The sequence below is a fragment of the Moschus berezovskii genome, chromosome 10, assembly GCF_049115385.1.
Source record: "Moschus berezovskii isolate FMDL1 chromosome 10, NW_MosBer_1.0, whole genome shotgun sequence".
Taxonomy (NCBI): Eukaryota; Metazoa; Chordata; class Mammalia; order Artiodactyla; family Moschidae; genus Moschus; species Moschus berezovskii.
In genome coordinates, this window is record NC_142469.1 from 77,557,503 (window position 1) to 77,578,157 (window position 20,655).

A 20,655-nucleotide genomic window follows, 5' to 3' on the forward strand; every position below is an offset into this window, starting at 1 on the left:
ACTTTTCACTTTCACACATTGGAGAAGGAAATGGCAACCCACTCCAGTATCCTTGCCTGGAGAATCCCAGGGACAGGGGAGCCTGGTGGGCTTCCGTCTATGGGGTCACACAGAGTCGGACACGACTGAAGTGACTTAGCAGCAGCAGCAGCAGGATATGGGCATCTGGTCCCATCACTTCATGGGAAACGGTGGAAACAGTGTCAGATTTTATTTTGGGGGGCTCCAAAATCACTGCAGATGCTAATTGCAGCCATGAAATTAAAAGACGCTTACTCACTTGGAAGGAAAGTTATGACCAACCTAGATAACATATTAAAAAGCAGAGACATTATTTTGCCAACAAAGGTCCGTCTAGTCAAGGCTATGGTTTTCCCAGTGGTCATGTATGGGTGTGAGAGTTGGACTGTGAAGAAAGCTGATCACCGAAGAATTGATGCTTTTGAACTGTGGTGCTGGAGAAGACTCTTGAGAGTCCCTTGGACTGCAAGGAGATCCAACCAGTCCATTCTAAAGGAGATCAGTCCTGGGTGTTCATTGGAAGGACTGATGCTAAAGCTGAAACTCCAATACTTAGGCCACCTCATGCGACGAGTTGACTCACTGGAAAAGACCCTGATGCTGGGAGGGATTGGGGGCAGGAGGAGAAGGGGATGACAGAGGAAGAGATGGCTGGATGGCATCACCGACTTGATGGACATGAGTTTGAGTAGACTCCAGGATTTGGTGATGGACAGGGAGGCCTGGCATGCTGCGATTCATGGGGTCGCAAAGAGTTGGACACGACTGAGAGACTAAACTGAACTGAACTGAGGACATGGATAATAGTATTATAACAATGTTAAATGACCTAACATCAATTATCATGGTTATGTAAGAGAATGTCCTTGTTCTTGGTAATTACACACTTAAATGTTTAAGAGTAAAAAAACAAACAAGAAATGGTCATTCTCAAGTGGATGGCATTTGGCGTTTTTATTCCTAGCACTTTTCTAAGGTAGCTATCTACTGTACATAAGCTTGACTTTCAGGGTACCACATCTTGACATCATTCAAATCTTACATTACTGGGGATGCACAGACCCTAACTAACTTCACTCTGGTAACAATAACAACATATTGAGTACACTCTATGCACCAGATTAAGCATATTATATGTATTAGCTCATTTAATCTTCATATCAAGGCTATGAGACAAAATTATTTTCCTATTTCACTAAAGAACAAAGAAGTTAGCATCCAGGCCAGGCCAGAATCATACAGCTAGTAAGTGGTAAAGCCAGTACTGAAACTCAGGCGGTCTGATCTGAGCCTCCTTCTTTACTGTTCTACACCATAGTGGCCACCACTGCTGGGAAAGGATGGGTTAGTTTACATCCTTCTGTCTACAGAACTATATACATCAAGTATTTTTTCACATAAAATATTACTTTTTCTACTGCTAAAGTCAGGGTCTGTCCAAACATATATTCTGAGAACCAGCTGTAATTGTGAAAGCAATTCAAATGAAATATTCCAGTGATAACCGTGCTTTTCCCACTTTTGATCACATAAATTTTCAGTATATAAATGCAATAACAATGCCTGTGGACGAGAGATTTAGATAAACTAACTCTGTCTTTACACCAAGCTCACATTACATTACATGATTCAAGCAATCATGGTTTTTGCAAACAAACAATACAATACAAAATGCAATCAGTTCAAAGAGTAGAATAATTATCTGAGTTTTGCAAATATGTTTCCAAAGCCTTAGTCCCACAAAATATCCAGCTGGCTTGCCAATTTTCCATTTGTTTTATTTCCACTCACCAAAACCAATTCTTTTCAGTTATTCCACCTTTTTCTGGCTTTTCAGATAACTTAACTATGAGAAATAGCTGTGAAAAGAAGAGAAGCGAAAAGCAAAGGAGAACTGAACTATGAGAAAAGGGGAGAAAGTTCATTCAGGTTTTACTGAAAGTCCCTTGAGCTCATCTGCACTGTGTGAACCACTGAGTGTTCAATATTCAGAAAAGACGGCTGTCAATTATATCAAAGTTCTGCACTTATGGAAAAGTGTGATTGTCCCAAAGAAGTTGGTATCTTCAACCTCATTAAGGGAAAACATAAATGGGTTTGAATAAAACTAAGGTTGAAATGTTCAGTTCAGTCAGTTCAGTCACTCAGTCACGTCCGACTCTCTGCGACCCCATGGACTGCAGCATGCCAGGCTTCCCTGTCCATCACCAACTCCCGGAGCCTACTCAAATTCATGGCCATCGCGTCGGTGATGCCATCCAACCATCTCATCCTCTGGCATCCCCTTCTCGTTCTGCCTTTAATCTTTCCCAGCATCAGGGTCTTTTCCAATGAGTCGGTTCTTCACATCAGGTAGCCAAAGTATTGGAGTTTCAGCTTCAGCATCAGTTCTTCCAATGAATATTCAGGACTGATTTCCTTTAGAATTGACTGGTTGGATTTCCTTGTAGTCCAAGGGATTCTCAAGAGTCTTCTCTAGCACTACAGTTCAAAAGCATCAGTTCTTCAGTACTCAGCTTTCTTCATATAAGGTTGAAATGTGAAATAGCCTAATCACCACTGTAATTCCATTACAATTTTTCTTTTGCATTGTTCAATTTTTCGGGTCTGTTTGGAGACATAGCTTCAGATTTGAGCATAGTACACCTTAACTACCCAAATAGTGTTATCAGTACATGTTTACTTAGCTGGGTCCTTACTAATGCTTGAAAACCCACAAACTAATCTCTTACTATTCCTAGGAGATCTCCTAGAACAAATATTCTAAACCTCTCTATATAAGATGCCAACATTTTCCCACCCTCAGCTTTTGATCAGACTTTCCCCTTCACTGAGAGAATTTCAGTTATGATATACATGTGAGCTCACATCTTGCCTTCTGTCTACTCTAAATATTATATCACTTAATGGCATCATAAAAATCAATCTCAAAGAAGGAAAAGAGAAATAAAAAACAAAGAGGATTTGGGACAAACAGAAAGCAAAAAGTAACTGACATGAAAGAGAAATATTACAATAGATCCTACAGACATTAAAAGGTTAATAATTTTATATATACCTTGATGGGAAAAGCATGAACAATTTAGGTGAGAAACAGACAAAGTACTTGAAGGACACAAACCAGAAAAATGTATTCAATAAAAGATATTCTTAATGACCAGAAACTATAAAACTCTTAGAGGAAAACATAGGCAGACACCCTATGACATAAATCTCAGCAAGATCCTCTATGACCCACCTCCTAAAATAATGGAAATAAAAACAAAAATAAATGGGAACTCATTAAATTAAACGCTTTTGCACAGCAAAGAAAACTACACAAGGTGAAAAGACAACCCTCAGAATGGGAGGAAATAATAGCAAATGAAACAACTGACAAAGGATTAACTTCCAAAATATACAAACAGCTCATGCAACTCAATACCAGGAAAACAAACAACACAATCAAAATGTGGGCAGAAGACCTAAACAGATATTTCACCAAAGACGATGGCTAATTAACACATGAAAAGATGCTCAGCGTTTCTCATTATTGAGAAATGCAAATGAAAATTACAATGAGGTATCACCTCACACACTCAGAATGGCCATCATCAAAAATCTACAAACAATAAATGCTGGAAAGGGTGGAGAAAAGGGAATTCTTTTGCCCTATTGGTGGGAATGTAAATTGATATAAGCACTATGGAGGACAATATGGAGATTCTTTAAAAACTAGGAAAAGACTACCATATGTTCCAAGAATCCCACTACTCAGCATATACCCTGAGAAAACAATAACAGAAAAAGACACATGTACCCCGATGTTCATTGCAGCACTATTTGCAATACCTAGGACATGGAAGCAACCTAGATGTCCATTTATAGATGAATGGATAAAGAAGCTGTGGTACATACAAAGAATGGAACATTCAGTTCAGTTCAGTTCAGTCGCTCAGTCGTGTCCGACTCTCCGCGACCCCATGAATCACAGCACGCCAGGCCTCCCTGTCCATCACCAACTCCCGGAGTTCACTCAAACTCATGTCCACAGAGTTAGTGATGCCATCCAGCCATCTCATTCTCGGTCGTCCCCTTCTCCTCCCACCCCCAACCTTTCCCAGCATCAGAGTCTTTTCCAGTGAGTCAACTCGTGGCATGAGGTGGCCAAAGTATTGGAGTTTCAGCTTTAGCATCAGTCCTTCAAATGAACACCCAGGATCGATCTCCCCTAGAATGGACTGGTTGGATCTCCTTGCAGTACAAGGGACTCTCAAGAGTCTTCTCCAAACCACAGTTCAAAAGCATCGATTCTTCGGCAATCAGCTTTCTTCACAGTCCAACTCTCACATCCATACATGACCACGGGAAAAACCATAGCCTTGACTAGACGGACCTTTGTTGACAAAGTAATGTCTCTGCTTTTTAATATATTATCAAGGTTGGTCATAACTTTCCTTCCAAGGAGTAAGCGTCTTTTAATTTCATGGCTGCAATCAGCATTCAGTTCAGTTCAGTTCAGTTCAGTCGCTCAGTCGTGTCCGACTCTCCGTGACCCCATGAATCACAGCACGCCAGGCCTCCCTGTCCATCACCAACTCCCGGAGTACACTCAAACTCATGTCCACAGAGTCAGTGATGCCATCCAGCCATCTCATTCTCTGTCGTCCCCTCTCCTCCCGCCCCCAACCTTTCCCAGCATCAGAGTCTTTTCCAGTGAGTCAACTCGTCGCATGAGGTGGCCAAAGTATTGCAGCTTCAGCTTTAGCATCAGTCTTTCCAATGAACACCCAGGATTGATCTCCTTTAGAATGGACTGGTTGGATCTCCTTGCAGTATAAGGGATTTTTTAAAATGGACTGGAATGGGTGAATTTAACTTGGATGATCATTATATCTACTACTGTGGGCAGGAATCCCTTAGAAGAAATGGAGTAGCCATCATGGTCAACAAAAGAGTCCGAAATGCAGTACTTGGATGCAATCTTAAAAACGACAGAATGATTTCTGTTCGTTTCCAAGGCAAACCATTCAATATTACAGTAATCCAGGCCTATGCCCCAACCATTAATGCTGAAGAAGCCAAAGTTAATCGGTTCTATGAAGACCTACAAGACCTTTTAGAACTAACACCCAAAAAAGATGTCCTTTTCATTACATGGGACTGGAATGCAAAAGTAGGAAGTCAAGAAACACCTGGAGTCACAGGCAAATTTGGCCTTGGAGCACGGAATGAAGCAGGGCTAATAGAGTTTTGTCAAGAGAATGCACTGGTCATAGCAAACACCCTCTTCCAACAACACAAGAGAAGACTCTACACATGGACATCACCAGATGGTCAACACCGAAATCAGATTGATTATATTCTTTGCAACCAAAGATGGAGAAGCTGTATACAGTTAGTGAAAACAAGAGCAGGAGCTGACTGTGGCTCAGATCATGAACTCCTTATTGTGAAATTCAGACTTAAATTGAAGAAAGTAGGGAAAACCACTAGACCATTCAGATATGACCTCAATCAAATCCCTTATGATTATACAGTGGAAGTGAGAAATAGATTTAAGGGACTAGATCTGATTGATAGAGTGCCTGATGAACTCTGGACGGAGGTTCGTGACATTGTACAGGAACCAGGGACCAAGACCATCCCCATGGAAAAGAAATGCAAAAGAGCGAAATGGCTGTCTGAGAAGGCCTTACAAATAGCTGTGAAAAGAAGAGAGGCGAAAAGCAAAGGAGAAAAGGAAAGATATAAGCATCTGAATGCAGAGTTCCAAAGAATAGCAAGGAGAGATAAGAAAGACTTCCTCAGTGATCAATGCAAAGAAATAGAGGAAAACAACAGAATAGGAAAAACAAGAGACCTCTTCAAGAAAATTAGAGATTCCAAGGGAACATTTCATGCAAAGATGGGCTTGATAAAGGACAGAAATGGTATGGACCTAACAGAAGCAGAAGATATTAAGAAGAGGTGGCAAGAATACACAGAAGAACTGTACAAAAAAGATCTTCACGACCAAGATAGTCACGATAACATGATCACTGACCTAGAGCCAGACATCTTGGAATGTGAAGTCAAGTGGGCCTTAGAAAGCATCACTACTAACAAAGCTAGTGGAGGTGATGGAATTCCAGTTGAGCTATTTCAAGTCTTGAAAGATGATGCTGTGAAAGTGCTGCACTCAATATGCCAGCAGATTTGGAAAACTCAGCAGTGGCCAATGGAAGAGGTCAGTCTTCATTCCAATCCCAAAGAAAGGCAATGCCAAAGAATGCAATCAGCATACTCAGCCATAAAAAGAAATACATTTGAGTCAGTTCTAATGTGGTGGATGAAGCTAGAGCTTATTATACAGAGTGAAGTAAGTCAAAAAGAGAAAAACAAATATATGCTCGATGGATGTGAGTGTGAGTGAACTCCAGGAGTTGGTGATGGACAGGGAGGCCTGGCATGCTGTGATTCACGGGGTCGCAAAGAGTCAGACATGACTGAGCGACTGAACTGAACTGAACGCATATATATAGAATCTAGGCAGATAGTACTGATGAACCTATTTGCAGGGCAGCAATGAAGACATAGAGAACAGACTTGTGGGGAAGGACAGGGTAGGACGATGAAGAGAATAGCATGGAAACATATGTACTACCTTATGTAAAACCAATAGCCAGTGGAAACTTCTGTATGACTCAGGGAGCTCAAACCAAGTCTCTGTTACAACCTAGAGGGGTGGGGTAGGGTGGAAGGTGGGAGGGAGGTTCAAAAGGGAGGAGACATGTATACCTACGGCTGATTCATGTTGATATATGGCAGAAACCAACACAATATTACAAAGCAATCATCCTTCAACTAAAAATAAATATATTAAAATGTTAAAAAAAAAAAAAAGACACTCAATGGCATATAGTCTAACCTAGGGGTAAAAACTTTCCTACAAGGAAAATTCTAAGACAACATGTATTTTACTGGGAATTTCTCCAAATATTTTAGGAAGAGGTAATATCAATCTTTCACAAACTCTTCCAGAAGAGAAAAGAGGAGGGAATACTTCCTAACTCACTTTTTGATGCTGCTGCTAAGTCGCTTCAGTCGTGTCCGACTCTGTGCGACCCCATAGATGGCAGCCCACTGGGCTCCCCCGTCCCTGGGATTATGCTAGCCTTACCCCAATACCAAAATGAAAGACATTATTAAAAAAAACAAAGATCATGACCTCTCACAGGCCAAAGGGCAAGTTTTCTTAAAAATATGTAACAGCAAGTAGAACACAGTGATTTTTTTTAAAAAAAGATACTGTATTATGGCCATTCAGAGTTGGTTCAATATTAGAAAATTATCAATGCAACTCAATATATCAAAGTCTAAAAAAAGAAAAACCACGCAATGATCTCAATAAATACATAAACCCATTTGAAACATTTATCCATGGTAAAATCTCTCAGTAAACTAGCAATAGAAGGTACTTTCTCAACCTTATAAGTAAAAGTGAAAGTCGCTCAGTCGTGTCTGATCCTTTTCGACCCAATGGACTATACAGTCCATGGAATTCGCCAGGCCAGATTCTGGAGTGCGTAGCCTTTCCCTTCTTCAGGGGATCGTCCCAACCCAGGAATCAAACCCAGGTCTCCCACATTGCAGGCGGATTCTTTACCAGCTGAGTCACCAGGGAAGCCCAAGAATACTGGTGTGGGTAGTCTATCCCATCTCCAGCATATCTTCCTGATGCAGGAATTGAACCGGGGTCTCCTGCATTGCAGGCAGATTCTTTACCAGCTGAGCTACGAGGGAGGAGTCTACAAAACCTCAGGGCGTCCCAGGTGGCACTAGTGGTAAAGAACCCACCTACCAGCAGGAGACATGAGAGAAGTGGGTTCGATCCCTGGGTCAGAACGATCCCCTGGAGGAGAGCAGGGCAACCCACTTCAGTACTCCCACCTGGAGAATCTCATGGACAGTGGAGCCCCGAGGGCTACAGTTCACAAGGTCGCAAAGAGTCAGACAAGACTGAATCGACTTAACACGCACGCATACAAACTTAAGAATAACATCACACTTAATGATGAAAGACTGAATTCTTCCCCACTAAGTATGGGAACAAGAAAGTCCTGGGATAAGGCAAGGATGTCCACCTCCTCACTTTCAGAAGGGTCCATCGTTGGTTGCCCACCTCTGACAGTTTGTCTCTATTATTCCCATTCCTGAACAAAGTCATCGAAGTTCTGTCCTTGACATTACACTATTCTGTTTTCATATTTCATCCTTCGGGAATCTCATCTTCTCCAAGAGTTTCTAATCATTGCCCTTATTTAGTACCATATATCCAAAAGTCAATTGGATACCATTACTCGGAATTCTTTACTTTCATTTCAAATGTAAGATTAAAACTGCATTCACCTTTTATCTACAAGGGTTTTTATTTACTTATACTATCATTCTCCCAGCCACCCAAATTCAAAAATCAGTATTATTAACTTCCTTTATTACTCACAACTCCACAGATAATCCCCAGTCCTATCAATTCCTCATTTTCAAAAATAACCCACCTTTACCTCTGCTGCTGCTGCTGCTAAGTCACTTCAGTCGTGTCCGACTCTGTGCGACCCCATAGACGGAAGCCCACCAGGCTCCCCCGTCCCTGGGATTCTCCAGGCAAGAACACTGGAGAGTGGGTTGCCATTTCCTTCTCCAATGTGTGAAAGTGAAAAGTGAAAGTGAAGTTGCTCAGTCGTGTCCGACCCTTAGTGACCCCACGGACTGCAGCCTTCCAGGCTCCTCCATCCATGGGATTTTCTAGGCAAGAGTACTGGAGTGGCTTGCCATTGCCTTCTGCTCCATTCAATTTCTAAGTTCAGATTCTATCACTAAATATTTTTGTCAAGCGCTTCCTTGAAAATCACTCTCAACATGCCATTACATTTTATTCAACAGTATAGAGTACTGCTGCTGCTGCTGCTGCTAAGTCGCATCATGTCCGACTCTGTGCAACCCCACAGAAGGCAGCCCACCAGGCTCCCCCGTTCCCGGGATTCTCCAGGCAAGAATATTGGAGTGGGTTGCCATTTCCTTCTCCAATGCATTCACACATGCTGAGTCCCTTCAGTCGTGTCCAACTCTGTGCAACCCTATGGACAGCAGCCCTCCAGGCTCCACTGTCCACAGGATTCTCCAGGCAAGAATATTGGAGTAGGTTGCCATTTCCTTCTCCATAGAGTAATAAGTTCTATCATTTAGATTCAAATTTCTCTAAAGTTTAGCCTGGTTTTCCAGGGTGTCTATCATTAATCTCACCACATAATCTCTATTATCTATTTATTATTCCCTTCAAATCTTGGTGGCTCAGTGGTGAAGATTTTGCCTGCCAATGCAGGAGTCTTGGATTAGATCCCTGGGTCAGGAAGATCACCTGGAGTAGGAAATGGCAACCCACTCTAGCATCCTCCCGGAAAATCCCATAGATAGAGGAACCTGGCAAGCTACAGTCCACAGGGTCACAAAGTCGGACAAGACTGAGCAACTGACCACACACACACACAACTTTCTGTCTTTGCCCAGCCTTTTGCTTTTGTTCATATTCTTCCTCTCTATCTCCCCTAGTCTTCACCCCACTGACATATCCACCACTACCTCCACCCATTGAAACAACTGCATTGAAAAGCTTCCTTTCTCCAAGACTCATGATTCTTCTACAAAGTTTTCTCTGATCATTCCAACTGGAAGTGATCATTCCGTCTCCAAATTCTTATCCTCTATTTCTATTCCTGTGTAGGATGCAAAATATTCTAGGCACAGTATTATCTTCTCAATCACTGTGGTTGCTGTTGTTCATTACTCAGTCACGTCTGACTCTTTGCAACCCGTGGACTGTATTACACCACACTTCTCTGTCCTTCACCAACTCCCGGAGCTTGCTAAAACTCATGTGCATTGAGTTGGTGATGCCATCCAACCATCTCATCCTCTGTTGCCCCCTTCTCCTCCTGTCTTCACTCTTTCCCAGTATCAGGGCCTTTTCTAACGAGTAGGCTCTTCGCATTAGGTGGCCAAAGTAATGGAGCTTCAGTTTCAGCATCGGTCCTGCCAGTGAATATTCAGGATTAATTTCCTTTAGGATTGGCTGGTTTGACTCCTTGCAGTCCAAGGGACTCTCAAGAGTCTTCTCCAACACCACAGTTCAAAAGCATCAATTCTTTGGTGCTCAGCCTTCTTTATGGTCCAACTCTCACATCCATACATGCCTAGTAGGAAAACCATAGCTTTGCCTATATGGATCTTTGTTAGCAAAGTAACATCTCTGCTTAACATGCTGTCTAGGTCTGTCATAGCTTTTCTTTCAAGGAGCAAGTGTCTTTTAATTTCATGGCTGCAGTCACCATCTGCAGTGATTTTGGAGCCGAAGAAAATAGTCTGTCACTGTTTCCCTTGTTTTCCCTTCTATTTGCCATGAAGTAATGGGACCAGATGCCATGATCTTCGTTTTTTGAATGTTGAGTTTAAACCAGTTTTTCACTCTCCTCTTCCACTCTCATTAAGGCTCTTTAGTTCCTCTTTGCTTTCTGCCATAAGAGTGGTGCCATCTGCATATATGAGGCTATTGATATTTCTCCTGGCAATCTTGATTCCAGCTTGTGCTTCATCCAGCCTGCCATTTTGCATGATGTACTCTGCATGTAAGTTAAATGAGCAGGTTGACAATATACAGCCTTAACGTACTCCTTTCCCAATTTTGAACCAACCCATAGTTCCAGGTCCAGTTCTAACTGTTGCTTCTTGGCCTGCATACAGGTTTCTCAGGAGGAAGGTAAGGTGGTCTAGTATTCCCATCTCTTGAAGAATTTTCCAGTTTGTTGTGATCCACACAGTCAAAGGCTTTATCTTAGTCAATGAAGCACTAGATATTTTTCTGGAATTATCTTGCTCTTTCTATGACATAGTGGATGTTGGCAATTTGATCTCTGGTTCCTCTGTCTTTTCGAAACTCAGCTTGAACATCTGGAAGTTCTCAGTTCATGTACTATTGAAACTTAGCTTGAAGAATTTTGAGCATTACTTTGCGAGCATGTGAAATGAGTGCAATTGTGCAGTAGTTTGAACATTTTTTAGCATTGCCTTTCTTTGGGATTGGAATGAAAACTGACCTTTTTGAATCCTGTGGTAATTGTTGAGTTTTCCAAATTTGCTGGCATATTGAGTACAGCACTTTGACAGCATCATCTTTTAGGATTTGAAATAGTTCAGCTGAAATTCTATCACTTCCACTAGATTTTTTTGTAGTGATGCTTCCTAAGGCTCACTTGATTTCACACTCCAGGATGTCTGGCTCTAGGTGAGTGATAACACCATCATGGTTATCTGTGTCATTAGAATCTCTTTTGTATAATTCTTCTGTGTATTCTTGCCACCTCTTTTGGATATCTTCTGCTTCTGTTAGGTCTATACCGTTTCTGTCCTTTATTGTGCCCATCTTTGCATGAAATATTCCTTTGGTATCTCTGCTGCTGCTGCTGCTGCTGCTAAGTCACTTCAGTCGTGTCCGACTCTGTGTGACCCCATAGACGGGAAGCCCACTGGGCTCCCCCTTCCCTGGGATTCTCCAGGCAAGAACACTGGAGTGGGTTGCCATTTCCTTCTCCTTGGTATCTCTAACCAGTGGTAATTGCTTAGAAAGAGACACCTAATCTTGCTAATCCAGTTATAAATTTACACCTTTAAAAAAGTTGTTTACACTGTGAATGAAACAAAAAGAGGGGAGCAATAGATTATTTTCCCACTTGTTCTTAATTTTATTTACATATGTTTAAGACCTGGTGTCACTGTGGATGCTGATTGCAGCCATGAAATTAAAAGACGCTTACTCCTTGGAAGGAAGTTATGACCAACCTAGATAGCATATTAAAAAGCAGACATTACTTTGCCAACCAAGGTCCATCTAGTCAAGGCTATGGTTTTTCCCGTGGTCATGTATGGATGTGAGAGTTGGACTGTGAAGAAAGCTGATTGCCAAAGAATTGATGCTTTTGAACTGTGGTGTTGGAGAAGACTCTTGAGAGTCCCTTGGACTGCAAGGAGATCCAACCAGTCCATTCTAAAGCAGATCAGTCCTGGGTGTTCATTGGAAGGACTGATGCTAAAGCTGAAACTCCAATTCTTTGGCCACCTCATGCGAAGAGTTGACTCACTGGAAAAGACTCTGATGCTGGGAGGGATTGGGAGCAGGAGGAGAAGGGGATGACAGAGAATGAGATGTCTGGATGGCATCACCGACTTGATGGAGGTGAGTTTGAGTGAACTCCGGGAGTTGGTGATGGACAGGGAGGCCTGGCGTGCTGTGATTCATGGGGTTGCAAAGAGTCGGACACGACTGAGCAACTGAACTGAACTGAAGACCTGGTGTGGAATGTATTTAACCAGATGCTAGAATGAGTTTGGTCTGCATGATGTGTGATGCAGACACATCTGGGAAGGCTATTACGACCTTTTAGCCCTTAAACAGACATGAATCTTACGAAACTGACATCAACATTTAGAAAAAGAGTTCATGCATGCAACTGTTCACTGAAATCCTTTCACACTAGGGGGTATTCCCTACCTATTTTAAAGAAATTTTTAAAAAAACAGATTTGAGAAAGATAAATCCTATTTTAGAATATTTTCTAATGTTAATTTACGTCCTCAGTGCCTAATGGAGTGCCTTGCATATTGGGGAGTCATTAAATACATTATGCGCAATTTTGAAAGTAACATCCTGCCTTTCCTTTTGATAAATCTAAATGAGGGGGTAATTTTGAAGCTAAAAGAACGGATGAACCTCCAATATTCATATCTTTGTGGTATAGGAATAATTTGACTTAGTAGGAGCAAAATATTCCCTAGCAGTGCCTACCTTCTTCCTTCAGCCTGTATTAAGAAAATAAATGAACTATAATTAAACACAGGCTCAATGATGTCGATATTATACAATAAAAGAATGGCATACTGGCAAACCTTAAAAGCACAATTAAATGAGTCAAAAGGAGACAAAAGGGCAAAAGAAAATCTGGATCTCAAATTTCTTATCCTTCAATTATTCTAGCTGGGAGGAAGGAGAGAAGAGAGAGAGAAGAAAAGGAAGAAGGTAGGAGGAAAAGAAAGCAAGTCACTAAGAGAACAATCTTGAGAATGGATCCTTCCAATTGGCTAAACCAAAAAAAAATTTAGTGAATTTAAGGGTTTCCTGACAGTTTGACAAAGGGATAAATGTTTTCAAGTGGGTAATTAAACAGAATACTTACTTTGTTACTATCATCTTCTGGGGAAAAAAATGGAGAATGACAGTAAAACATCGAATAACATTCAAATAAGAATTTGAATACTAATAACATGACCTAGAAATTTATCTTCACAAAACCAGATAGTATAGTACTTACGGGATATTTAAGGAAATCTTCCAGATCATTTTTACTATTTGATTTTCACTTTTAGGATTAGAAACAAATGGCTCTCCTTCTCACTCCTCATCCCATTTAGCAAATGGGGCCAGATGTAGCTTCACTGTACATCCATGGTGAAGGCCATTCCTTAGCCATCTTGCTATAGTGCTTGATATTCCAGGACTTTTAAGGTAAAAGCAGGAATACTGATCACAGTGCACTCTCATTGTCACGGTCTGATTATAAAAACCACAGCCATTATAAAAGTCTCATTGTATGATATATGTATTAAATATATTTATAAATTATAAATATAACATGAAATACTGATAAATAAAAGTAGGCTCTGATTAAGCACTAAAAATTGACTTTATGAGGGCAGGAGGGTTGAGGATGATTCAGAGAATCATGATTCTATAGAGATTTTGTAAGTATTTAAGAATAAAAATATGTAGATGTTTTAACTATTTAATATATAAAATATGTTATGCAAAAGTCATTCTTCTTTCTACTTATTCATTTCTAACGTTCTGTAAAGTGAAATGTGAAAGTAATATTTTCCTAGATAAATGATTTTATGTGGATTTCAATCATATTTGAACTCAAATATCTGCATAAAGATAAGTTTCAATATGAATTATCATTGAGGCTTTATTTTTTGTTTTTATCAAAGATTATTATATGAATCATATATTAACCTTGTTTATACTTTTTAAACATAAAATATTAGCTTTACCCTTGAAAATCTGCTTTGATAATTAGACTTTGGCAATAAAATAAATCCCCAGTTCTGTCATAAAAATATTACTCCTGAAACATATTCTCACGGGATATTTTTCCTTATGCACAGGTTATGCTCTGAAATAAATGAAGCGTATTACAGAGATTTCAAAATGCTATGTGGCAATAGTAAAGTTAAGCCAACATCAGCAGAAGTTGGCATTATCATTTTGCATGACAGCCAGAGTAATGACTGCTACCTTCAAACTAAGATAACATACCCAAAATGCTGGCCTTGATAATCCACAGGATGGCTACAAACTCTTATTAAAAAACATGGTTACGCAGATGTGAAACTGGTCCTCACTCACTGTCAGTCTTTCTCTCTTGAATAAAATCTCTTTAACAGCAAAGAGCTTTGACTGCGGCTGTGTTAAACAGGATGAAGTGAAAATTCTTACGGGTGTAATAAAAGATATGAATAAACCCCAGTTCAGCCTGGGGAACTGAATGTAAGCACAGCTGCACAGGGAACCTTGAGAAAAATGTGACCATCTGTCATCATTTTCTTCAACAGGTGCTTGTAGTTTTTCTTCTTTTTCTAAATCACAAAAGCCTTGTTACTTCAGACATTTCTGTTTGTAATATCCATTTCTGTAATAAGTGTTATGGTGCTTTAATAATACTGATAGTATAATAGATATTTTGTGTTCAAGGGAATCTTTGATCCTAAAAAAACATAAAACCCTATTAACAAACTATATAAATATAATCTTCAGATTTCAGTATAAGTTGATTTTAATAAGTTATTTCTTTGCTAATCTTGGAAATTTGAGAGGAATGTCAAAACAGAAGGGGATTGCCTTCTAGGAACCACTTCAGATAAAACTGAGACTCTCTAGTTCAAAGAAGTGATCTGTTAAGTAGCTGCCAGAATATCAAAACAGGAGCCCTGTAAGCTTGCTTTCCAGGGAGGGGACACCTGAGCAATTTGGTTGTTCTTTAAATGCTACCTTCCGAAAATACACATCCTGATTTTTCTCCCACAGCCAATCATCTCATTTTATTTTTCATGGAGAGAACTGACCTGAACTGATCATTATAGAATTATCAGATAAAGTGTAAAATTAAAACTTTGACTTGATCTCTAAGAATAGACTACAATGAAAAAAGGAATTTCAGATTTTACCATTGACATATTTTTACTTTCAACCTATTTCACCATCTTAACTTTTAAAAAAATTTTAGATGGCTTCTCTTAACTCTCTATGACCAGTTTGTGAACTCGCACGGTTGTGTCAGACTCTTTGTGGCCCCCTGGACTGTAGCTGACCAGGCTCCTCTGTCCATGGGATTTTCTAGAAAAGAATACTGGAGGGGGTTGCCATTTCTAGTTTATGCAAGGAATTAATTTTGAAAAGGAGGCTCCTTCTCTCCTGTCTTTCCTCCTTCCTCCCTCTCTCCCTTCCTTCTTTTTTCCAACATTTATTTTATTGCATGGCTGTTACTCTTCAGTCCCTGTGGTAGGGCTGAGAGCACATGACTGTACAGTACAGACTACAAGACAAAGTCCCCATCATCATCAAACTGATACTGCAGTTGCAGCATAAACAATTTTTGAACTCAAATAATAATATAACCAAAAATATTTTGACAATAAGTGCTTATAGGAAAATAAAACAGAGATTCTAGAGATGAACTGGAAAGCCTGGAGTTGAGGCATCAGAAAAGTCACCACTGAGACAATGAAACTTATTTTGAGAAATAAACTACATTTAGCAACCAGTCAGTGAAAAGTGTGGAGGAAGTAGGTCTGGGAAGAGACAGCAGCTGTTGGAAGGGGCAGGGGCAAGGTTTATCCAGTTTGGTGAAGCAAATAAACGCCAGTATGACTGAACTCTAGTGCCCAAAACAGAAAAATGAGGTCAGCAGGGATCAGCTGATGCCCCAAAGGTTATGATGTTTTGCAAATCAATATAGGGAGCTCAAAGTTAATACTAAGCTTATACAGTCATTTGAGCCTTTAGCAGCAAGTGCCATATTTTGATTGATGTGAAAATATATATAAATATACACATACACACACACATATATATGTGCCTATGTGTGCATATGTGTGAGAGAGAGAGAGAATGTGTGTGTGTTACTGAGGCTGCCATGTAAAAATGGAGAGAAGAAAGAAGAGCCATGGTCAGAAGACAGGAATCAAGCAGTGGTCCCATGGGTTCAAGCTTGAGTGATGGTGATAAAACTGAAGGGAGGTAGGCAGGTTTTAGATTTAGTTTGGAGGAAGCACCAATAGACCTGAAGACAGGTTTTATATGTGGGATGAAGGAAGGAGAAGAAAAAAGGATGACCCCTGATTTTTGACAGAAGCTACCAGGAGGTGCCATTTACTGAAATGGGAAAGGCCAGGGAAGAAGCAGGTTTGAGATGCTATCTAGACACCCAGGTGAGAAAGTCTAGAGGCAGAGTATATATAGACTGTTCTTAGATCAAAATAATGCGCCAACCAAGTTTCAGAAACTTACTGACTTTATAGTCAGCCTTGAATATAAAGAAAGGCTCCTGCTAAGTCGCTTCAGTCGTGTCCAACTCTGTGCAACCCCATAGACGGCAGCCCACCAGGCTCCCCCTCCCCGGGATTCTCCAGGCAAGAACACTGGAGTGGGTTGCCATTTCCTTCTCCAATAAAGGCTCCTAAAGCCCTCCAAATTCTTTTGAGTATTTATAAGTCATAAAACATTCTCTTTCTTCTTTTTCTTCATTTTTTTAGGTTTCAGAAAGAATATATATTCACTATATAGGATTAACATATGTTCACTAATATAATTCAAATATACTGAAATATATAGTAGGGGAAGAAATGAAATACTCTCACAATAATTGTAAATATTCACTGCACACCTATCCACAGAAACAGAACTTCTTGAGTTCAAGTTAAAAAACAACATAGATGTGCTCACTTCAGCAGCACATATACTAAAATTGGAATGATACAGAGATTAGCACGGCCCCTGCACAAGGATGACACATGAATTTATGAAGCGTTCCATATTTTTACACATGAAAAGATGCTCAACACTGCTCATTATTAGAGAAACGCAAATCAAAACTACAATTAGATACCACCTCACACCAGTCAGAATGGCCATCATTAAAAAGACTACAAACAATAAATTCTGGAAAGGGTGTGGAGAAAAGGGAACCCTCTTGCATTGCTGGTGGGAATGTAAATTGATACAGCCACTATGCAAGAAGGCATGGAGATTCCTTAAAAAATAAGGAATAAAACCACCATATGACCCAGCAATCCCACTCCTAGGCATATACCCTGAGGAGACCAAAACTGAAAAAGACACATGTACCCCAATATTCGTTGCAGCACTATTTACAATAGTTAGAAGATGGAAGAAACCTAGATATCCATCAACAGATGAATGGATAAAGAAGCTATGGTACATATATAATGGAATGCTACTCAGCCATGAAAAAGGAACACATCTGAGTCAGTTCTAATGAGGTGGACAAACCTAGAGTCTATTATACAAAGTGAAGTAGGTCAGTATATATATATATATGATGCATATATATGGAATATAGAAAGATGGTACTGATAAATTTATTTTCAGGGCACCAATAAAGAAACAGACATAGAGAACAGACCTATGGACACAGAGTGGGCGGGGAGAGGGTAAGATGTGTGGAGAGAGTAACATGCAAATTTACACTACCATATGTAAAATAGATAGCCAATGGGAATTTGCTACATGACTCAGGGAATTCAAACAAGGACTCTGTGACAATCTAGAAGGATGGGATGGGGAGGGGGGTGGGAGGGAGGTTCAGGAGGGAGCGGACATGGGCGTACCTATGGCTGATTCTTGTTAATGTGTGACAGAAAACCACAAAATTCTATAAACAATTATCCTTCAATTAAAAAAATAAAGTGGCAAAAAAACCCACATAGTTTCATAGTTGATAATGTTTCCTCTTCTAGTAATTTCTCTCTACAAGTATGATTGTGGAGTAGTTATTTCCAGCATCACACTCAAGTTGGAAGACAGCCTGAAGTATACCTAATCTATGTTGTGTTGTTGTTCAGTTGCTAAGTCATGTCCGACTCTGGGACCCCATGGACTGCAGCATGCCAGGCTTCCCTGTCCTTCTCCATCTCCCTGAGTTTGCTCAAATTCATGTCCACTGAGTTGGTAATGCTATCCAACCATCTCATCCTCTACTGCCCTCTTCTTTTGCCTTCGATCTTTCCCAGCATCAGGGTCTTTTCCAATGAATCAGGTGGCCAAAGTATTAGAGTTTCAGCTTCAGCATCAGTCCTTCCAATGAATATTCAGGGTTGATTTCCTTTAGGATTTACTGGTTTGATCTCCTTGTTGTCCAAGGGAATCTCAAGAGTCTTCTCCAGCACACAGTTCAAAAGTATCAATTCTTCATCAACCCATGAACAGTATGAAAAGCCAAAAAGATATGACACCTAATCTTAGTTCCCACCAAAGGAAGATTTCTTTAAAAAATGTTTTTAGGAGAGGATCACAATGTTCAATATCTCCAGTGACAAAGCTCATGCACTTAACAACCTCACAAGGCAACTCATTCAATTTTATTTTAGTTTATTTTTTGGCCACACCATGCTGCTCCATGAGGGATCTTAGTTCCATTACCAGGAATTGAACCTGTGCTCCCTGCATTGGAAGTGTGAAGTCTTAACCATTGGACAGCCAGGGAAATACTGCAACTCATTTTGTTTTAATAACTCTGACAGTAGAAATGTATTTCTTGTACTAACCTGAAAGCTTCTGTCTTTAAAGTATACTGCTGCTGCTGCTGCTAAGTCACTTCAGTCGTGTCCGACTCTGTGTGACCCCATAGACGGCAATTGGGTCTTTTTTCCTCCCTTGGAGCCTAATAGGCAACATATAATCCATCTTTCTTGAGGAAGGCTGTCCACTATTTCAAGGCAAAGATTATGTCTTTTCCAACTGTTCTTTCTCCAAATACAGCCAGATGCTTCCCATTGCCTCAGTAGCCCAATTTCCAGATATTTCAATCATCTTTGTAATTCTCCTTTAGAACAATCCAGGTCACCCATACATCTTTTAAAAAGTTATTCTAGAAGGTAACTTCTGGAATGATTAGCCTAGTATAGAGTACAATGTCAGTATTCCTTCCCTTGATGTCAATGTAGCATTTATAGGCTAATATTGCATTCATGTGTTCAACAGGCACATCTTTTGAGCTTAGGATGAACGACTACTTAGACCTAATATGAATTCCAATTAAGACCAATTTTACACACTTTGTACATACAGAATTAAACATTAAATCAAGTGTTTATTCGTATTCTCACTGAATTTTTAACTTTTCGTTTTCTTCCTTTATTTTAATATATTGCTATCTTTTGAGTCCTTATTCTGTAGCCTAATATAGGCAGTCTGTTATCAACATTTTTGGGGTATGGATGTTTAAATATTTATAATAACTAATTCAACTTTATTAGTCCATCTTCTCAGTGACGTCATATGAAACCTGCCAATTACCTTAGTATCATTCTGACACAACATTTATTTACTAGCTGAACTACAGGTCCAGCAAATCAAATGCCAAAGAAAATGCAGTCTTATCAGTATAATTTGTGTTTATTGAAAGAATGTTGACCTCTAGTCACAAACCAATTGCTTTGGGCAAAGCATTCACAAATCTGTTGCTTAAAGTTTGTCCTTGAGTTTTTATAAACGACTCTCAACCTCCCCTAACTCTTCCCTTAATAGATATTTTTTCTACAAGCTGAAAACCTGGGACATCTGTCTCCATGTAATCATCTGACAAGGGCTTCCCAGGTGACACAGTGGCAAAGAATTCACCTATCAATGCAGGAGACATAGGTTCTATCCCTGGGTCAGGAAGATCCCCTGGAGCAGGAAATGGCAACCCACTCCAGTATTCTTGCCTGAGAAATCCCACAGACAGAGGAGCCTGGCAGACTACAGTCCATGGTGTCGCAACGAGTCAGACACGACTGAGTGACTAAACATACATGCACACAATCATCTGACAATTGTGATATTTCACTAAGTGATTGACTCATTCTAACAATACCTTGTATTGACTGAGTACTTTCAATGTACCATATACTCTACCAAGAGCTTTAACTGTCTATTGCATTGAGTCCTCACAAAAATGCCATGGGTAGATACAATTTCCTTCTTCATAAAGGGAACTGTCACTTGAGCAAGGTTAAAGAGTTGGCCTAGGGCCACACAAGGAATAAGCAACAAGCAGTGTTGGGACTCATAGCAGGCCTTCCTGCTCTTAACTGCTCAGCAGTTATTCAGCAGGTATTCCTTGAGGACCCACCAGGCAAATGGACTCTTTCTTGTTCCTTCAGGAAGATGAGACACTCATCAGCTTGTAGATGTTCCATCCACGCCCTAATGAAACACTAATTAGCTACTATGCAAACTCCTTTTCCTGCTTCTCCCTGTTGCAACTATAGCTTTAGGGCATTTCACTG

General features: G+C 40.1%; 1 protein-coding gene and 1 non-coding gene across 3 annotated transcripts in view; one reads left to right on the plus strand and one right to left on the minus strand.

Annotated features, from left to right (window-relative positions):
* Positions 1-20,655, minus strand: part of MOXD1 (monooxygenase DBH like 1) — a 108,367-nt gene that overhangs the window by 77,614 nt on the left and 10,098 nt on the right. The window lies entirely within an intron of this gene.
* LOC129561364 (U6 spliceosomal RNA) lies at positions 17,082-17,185 on the plus strand. Its single transcript, XR_008686982.2, has one exon. It is a non-coding gene; the product is annotated as a U6 spliceosomal RNA (small nuclear RNA).